This window comes from Vidua chalybeata, chromosome 8, assembly GCF_026979565.1.
Source record: "Vidua chalybeata isolate OUT-0048 chromosome 8, bVidCha1 merged haplotype, whole genome shotgun sequence".
In the NCBI taxonomy this organism is placed as follows: Eukaryota; Metazoa; Chordata; class Aves; order Passeriformes; family Viduidae; genus Vidua; species Vidua chalybeata.
Window position 1 is genome coordinate 5,601,065 of NC_071537.1, and position 6,183 is coordinate 5,607,247.

A 6,183-nucleotide genomic window follows, 5' to 3' on the forward strand; every position below is an offset into this window, starting at 1 on the left:
TATCACAGGGGATGATGAAAAGCTGCTGTCCTCCATTTGAGTAGCTACTTCTTTGACCTTAATAAATGGGGAATTATTACTGGGCTGCTGTTCCATGAAAAATGCTCTTCATGGGTTTTTGTTCCTTTCAATGGGCAGATCTTTTACACTCCACAAATCATTTCCTTTCATGCTGGGTTGTCAAGCATGATGGGAAAGACTAATTGATAATATTTATTGCTTATTCTAAATCTTCCAACTCAGGTACTGACTGGGGGGGAAATTACCCTCTTAGTTATTAACAGGACTATTTAATTTAATAGACTATTTAATTTTGCAATATACCTTTGTAGAACCATTTCTACTTGAGTTTTACTTGCACCAGAAAGCACAAGAAGTCTACACAAATACGCCTTGGACTCAACTGCTTCGAGCTGTTGTTCCATCCTACAGCTGCTGCACCAGATCTCGTTGTACAGTCAAAGGCTGGAAATATTTATGCCTTGCTCCTTTCTTTGATAAATTGCAAATCTTGTGTTCTGTACAGAATAAATATCTTCTGAATATTTGCAAATACTCAGAAAGCTAAGGTGCAATGTTTTCTGAACTCTTGCTATCTTGGTGTGAATTGGGGCTTCTTTCATTTACAGGTACATGCTGTGGTTTTGTAGGAGGAATTTGTGTTTGTGACATTAGCTAGAAACGTGGCTCTTTTCAGACTAAGAAAAATAAAATATGAATGTTTCTAGGATACTATTCCTAAGTGAATCTTGCCTCCTACTTGGATTTATGTATTCTATGGAACAAGGGTATGAAGGTCCAAAAACATGTCTCAAATAATTTATAATGGATATTTTCATAAGGGAACAAAGCTATGTAAACTTGAAGTATGCATATAACAAGCTCTTGTTCCAGTAACAGCTGTTCTCATGTATTGCTGATACATTTTGAAATGTTCAATACTGAGGTTAGAGGACCAACAGCTATTGCTGAATGTATGCTGCATCTTGAAGATTTAAGGCCAATACACAGGGTGATGCTGTGTTCACCTTGACTTCTGAAAGAGTTCCTTCCAGCACCTTTTTGTTCTGTGGGTTTTTGTGGAAGAGCACAGGAACTGTCCTACAAGATGTATGCATAGAAATTTGCCAAGGTATGTGACATTTTACTTTGAATTCATGTTCCAAGGTCACAGTGTCTAGTGCCAAGTATCTGACAAGCTGCATGACTTAGAACTTGATGTCTCCTTGAAATGCTTCTACAGCAAAACCTTACTGAAAACTATTGAAATGCTTCTACAGTAAAATCTTACTGAAAACTATTTCTGGAGTCTCTCCTGTCAGTGACTTTTGAGTAAAAGGAAGACAAGATGTGAGATACTTGTTAGAGGGATCCAGGTAGGTCTGAGTTTATTTAGGCTGTAGAAACAGACATTCCTTCATAGTTATTTTCACTGTAGAAAATGCCTATGGATGCTTGAATTGTGAGTTCTGACTCAGTTATTGTCAGGACTATGCTTCACTCATTTTCCACACCCTGTTTTGCTGTGTTTCTCACTTTTAATTATGTTTCTAGTCAACAGAGCTGTACTTGCTTTCCATGCACCAGGAGACAAGTCTGTTGTATTTGCATCTGGTTCTTAGCAGAAACACACTGACCTCAGGTATCATTTTTAATATTCCCCTGTAATGCAAAAATCTTTTATTTCTGTTGTCTATACCTATTTTAGTATTTATAGATGGGTGTTGAAAGCATGTGTTAAGTTTTTTTTTTTTTTTTTTTTAATTTTCAGGTCCATACCAGACTGAACATTTCACAAAAGTTGCATTTTCTTTACTGTACCCCCCGGTCAGTTCTACCTGTGTGCAGTCCAGAAGGCCTTAGAATGCTTTTAAGATTTTGATGACAATTTCTTATTTAATTTCTAGTTGAATGTATGAATATTTTACCAAGTCAAGATTTTTATTGCTGTGAAATTGCTTATTGAAAACCATATTTCTTCATCTCAATACTTAATTCATAGTGCTGCTTTATTTTCTGAAAGCTGGGTTTAAGTCCTGTAGGTAAAAAAAAAATGGCATTTGCATTTGATATTTAAAGGCAATATGAAAGGAAAATACAGTTCTTTCTTCTTTATAGAACAAAGTTGAATAAAACAAGTAAGAGTGGTTTAGTAGTAATGCTGTTATCAAACTTAAATGCACATTTATTACTAATCTAATGAAACATTTTCTTCCCTGACAGATGCAAAGAGCATAAAACTAAAAAATCACAGTCACACCTAAATTTCAAGGTTTGAAACATACGGTTTTTTAATGAGTGCAATTTATGAAGAGATATAGGTGTAGGTAATGTAAGGTGGGAGCACTACTGGAGTTACTCAGCCTGTATTTCAGTTTCTGCATGTTTGAATTTGCTGCCAGAGTTTTTCAGTCTGTATTTTGGCACACATAAAGCTGCTGGATTGGAGGTACTGAGGAATGTTCCACAAGATTAGGGATAAAAGTTGACCCTGTGAACCTCCTTATACTAGAAAGTATTGCAAAGGAGTGAGTCAGAGCTTTCTGTGAGTTCAAAGTGAGGAGTGCTGGACGAATTCCCCTGATTTATTTAGGCAAGCCTGAAATAGAATATAATTTTCTACAAGAATTCTCAAGGCTGTTTTATGCTGTATACCTTACAGGAAGGTTATGTTTAGATTTACTCTGTGTGTATGTTACTAAAAGATTAAAATCTTTTATTATCTGCTCTTTCACACTGGTATCTGTGAACCTTCAGGCAGTAACTGCATTTAGCTAAGACTTACAAACCTTGACTTGAAACTAAAAATGGTTTGTTGATTTAAGGTTAATAAAACTCAGAAGTGATTGTTGGCTTTGAACTGTAAAAAACCACCCCAGATCTTAGCATCCAGTCCCATTACTTCCTCTGAAAGGACCAAGGTTAACCACACTGCTGTGTTCAAGCAGGCAGTCACTCGTTGCTTTGTGGTGAAACTGAAAACGTCTGTGCTGAAGCATTTAGGTAAAAACCCCATAAATGAGTCCCTGCAGGTTCATGATACTCTGTGCGTTTCAGCATTGGCTGATGTGGAAGGAAAAGCTTTCAAGCTGAGTTTGCCAGCCCATCATGAACATCAAGATGTTAAGGTGAACACCGAAGAAGTTTGGAACGTACTTTTATTGAACCTGTGATTCTCTGAACAGTGTATGATTTTTGTGCACAAATTCTTGATGAAAAAGCCTCATTTTCTGGCCAGTGTTCAGTTTGCAGTGCAGTATCTAGTCTTATTTTCTACTCTTAACCTTATAAAGTCTAAAATTGATTTTAAAGGGCTGGGCTTTTTTTGCAGAGAAAAGAGAGTTTCCTACTTTGAAGGCCTCATCTCTTCATAGTTAACATTTCTAATTTTAAGTTCTTATAATCACATAAGTAAGTTCCACCTCTATTGAAATCAGCTGCATTATGTTGATGTAAATGAAATCAGGTTTAAATCATGAGTTGGGGTTCACATAGTCTATTGATTAATTTTGAGTCTTTCAACGAAATTTGGCATTGAAATGAGCTGTGCATTTTATGAATTTTCTGTGATGTTATTCATAGCTCAGCATGATCCAGAATAGATTTTTGCAATGGCAACAGCTAAGCACAACTCATTTAGTTTCTTTTCAAATCCAGCTATTTAAATTTAAGTAAAATTACTCTTCAGAATACAAATCAAATTTTAAAATAGAATCTTTGTCTGAAATCACATTATCAAGCGTGTGTCTGCCTTTTTGGGTGTCTTGCACATTCTCTTTCCCCCTACACACACTCACACCTGTTCCTGCCGGTGTCAGTGGGAAATTTGCTGAATTTTATCCAAATTCAGAAAGCTGCCCTGTTTTGGGATGATGAGCAACCCAAGGCTTGCTCTCACACCATGTGCAAACAAGTCATGCATGTGCAGAATGGAGCAGGAGGAGGCTCAGAAAAGCTTTCAGGGTCACTTTTAAGGGCACTTGACTATTTGACTAGATTTCAGTTTTAATGGTACCCAGTTCATTAGGTGTGGTAGGTACTCAGAGCACACCATCCTCTCTCTATTGCCTGGGCTGCAGCCAGAGGTTATGAAACGTGTGTGTGGGTTCATTTGTAAGGGAAATTTTGCCTTGTGAAATTAAGAAAAAGCTGGTTAAAAAGTCATGCAAGGTCTAAAAACCAATGTGAAAAGGTAGAGATGTGGCATATGGACACTGGCACAGTTTGAATTAAATCATAATATGGGTATTGCAGCTTATTTGTGGGAAAAGATTCAAAAAACATCAGCAAATTAACCATGCCTGAAAATCTCCACTGAATTCGCCTGGAAGGAAAATTTCCTGAAGTTGTTTTGTCTGATGAAGCACTGGCTCTTGAACAAGAGAGCAGAACACATAGAGCAGCGTTGGGAACACAGCACTCAGAGGGCAGGTGCTGGTGTGCCCACCTGGGATTCTGCCTCCACAGTAGTACTTTCAAGGAAAAGGGGCAGAAACAAATCTTGGAAACATTTGTGTCAAGGGGGAGAGAGGAATCTTGGATTCCAGAGGTCAATTTGTGGCAGATCTGTAGGTCAGGTGTCCCGTTACATGAATGGACAAGGAGCTGAGTTCTCTTGAGTCATGGTGCCAGCACAGGCACCATGAGCACAATCTGACCTCCAAACATTCTCACAGCTCCTATGTACTCCCTCAGCTCCAAATCCTTGACGTTAAGTCTTAAAGCTAATCTGGTAACTTCTTGTCAGTACACTGGCTCAAAGATTATGTAGTTGTCCTAGGAGTATGAGTTCCTAAGACTTAAAATAGAAACTTTGGGCTTTGTGACCTGATTCTGAAAAGAAAAATAAAATCTGGTGCTGTCTGTACTGCTTCAGTGTAAATGTTCTGCCTGGAATACCTGGCACTAGTGGCTATGACTAAAAAAAGCTTTGGGAAGTGCATGTCCAAGCTGTCTTCTCCCACCCTGCCCCCTGCTCCTTTCCCATGTGCCTCTCCACGTGCTCTACCTCTCCCAGCTGTGCCACCCGGGCCCTGCTGCTGCCAGGGTGTTACACCCTGCCTGCTCTTCTGATGCTTGCATGGAATTTCCAGTTGTGTCCCAGATGTTGTGCCTGTCTCACTCATCTGCCTGAAAACACCACGTGCAGCTGCTGAGCAGTTCTCGCAGCAGAGCAGCAAACTTTTATATTTTTTTAATCCACCCCAAAAGCCAAGAAATCATTACCAGCTAACAGAGCCTTTGGCCCCGAAGGCAGAGGTCCAGGGGGTGCAGGCCAAATCCCCTCAGCTGGAAGGTATTGTGCTGTTGTTTATTTTGGAAGCACAGATGCAATTGATTCTTGTGTTCAGTCTTCTGGTGTCACCAGTTCCCAGGAATGAGATCTTGGCCTTGTGCATATAAGTGGAAAATATCCATAATTTTCAGTGAGATGGGGAGCCCATCCAAGTTCCCTCTGTGAACGGAGCTTCTTAGCAATGTGTTACTGTGCATTCAAGATGGGATTTGGCTGAGGTGGAAATAAAACAACTGTTGACTTGTCTGCTAGCTGTGGTTTCTGTAATTTTTTGTGTATTGGTGATATTTCCAGTGGGATTTAAGCGCTCCCATTGCCTCCCACTACTGTTTGCTGAGGTAATTGTTTGATGGCTCACAGCTTTGTCAGAATTACACAAACTTCTCACATGGTGGATTTTTGAACAAATATGTTGGTAAAAACATTATTTCTGAAAGTGAAAGTATGTTTGTTAAAATTGCTATTGCGCTTTTCTATTCAGAAATAATTGTCCTTCAAAGTGTTTAGAAGAGCAAAGGAGTCACTCCAACACAAAAAGCTTGGTGTGTCTGTTCTGGTAAGACAGGACACAATTTCATGAAGGTGCCCGTCTCGGGGAAGTGTTTCTGCTTCTTGCACCTGCTCCGAGGTGGCTAAAGCAAAGACAGGAGGGTGGCTGGTGGCTAATGCCGGGCGGGGATAGGGACACTGCTATCCCGTGTCCCCGAGCACGATGACAGGAGCAGTTTTGGTTGAGGAGCAGGAGGCTTGAGCCGGGAAGAGTTAGAGGAGGGATGGATGAGCAGGGTGCGGGCGTACGGGGACAACAGGGCTCTGAGAGCGGGGCGGCGTGGCTCGGGAGGGGACGGGAAGGGTGCGAGGGGCGAAGCCCCGCCAGTGCCACGCTG